This window comes from Odontomachus brunneus, unplaced genomic scaffold (genome assembly GCF_010583005.1).
Source record: "Odontomachus brunneus isolate Ranch 3 - 2012 unplaced genomic scaffold, Obru_v1 Obru_scaffold_211, whole genome shotgun sequence".
NCBI lineage: Eukaryota > Metazoa > Arthropoda > Insecta > Hymenoptera > Formicidae > Odontomachus > Odontomachus brunneus.
This window is the reverse complement of record NW_022639661.1, coordinates 362,891-363,225: the sequence shown is the minus strand read 5'-3', so window position 1 is coordinate 363,225 and position 335 is coordinate 362,891. Positions and strand designations below refer to the sequence as shown.

General features: G+C 14.6%; 1 protein-coding gene across 3 annotated transcripts in view; it reads left to right on the top strand.

Annotated features, from left to right (window-relative positions):
- The window catches only part of LOC116852289 (thioredoxin domain-containing protein 17-like), a 9,225-nt gene that overhangs the window by 7,789 nt on the left and 1,101 nt on the right, over window positions 1-335 (top strand). The gene's annotated exons all lie outside the window — the stretch shown is intronic.

Here is a 335-nt window from a genome sequence, read left to right as displayed (position 1 = left end):
TGTAAAATAACCTGTAAAATTATGAATTTATAAATAAAAAAAGTGATTTCTTTGATTTAAAATATCTATATATATAAGAATAAACAAATGATTTCTTCACAAGAAGAAAATTAGTGTTTTTAAATGTAACAACTGTTTAAATAAATATTTGCTTGTTTTAAAAGTAAATAAAATACAAGTAAATCATTTCATAAATCTGAATAAATTATTTTCTAACATTAAAAGTATTTTTTTATGTTTCAAATTAAAGTTTCTTTTATTATCAGAAAAAAATTTATTTAAATTTACAAAATAATTTATTTTACTTACCTTTAAAACATGTAAATATTTTTTAA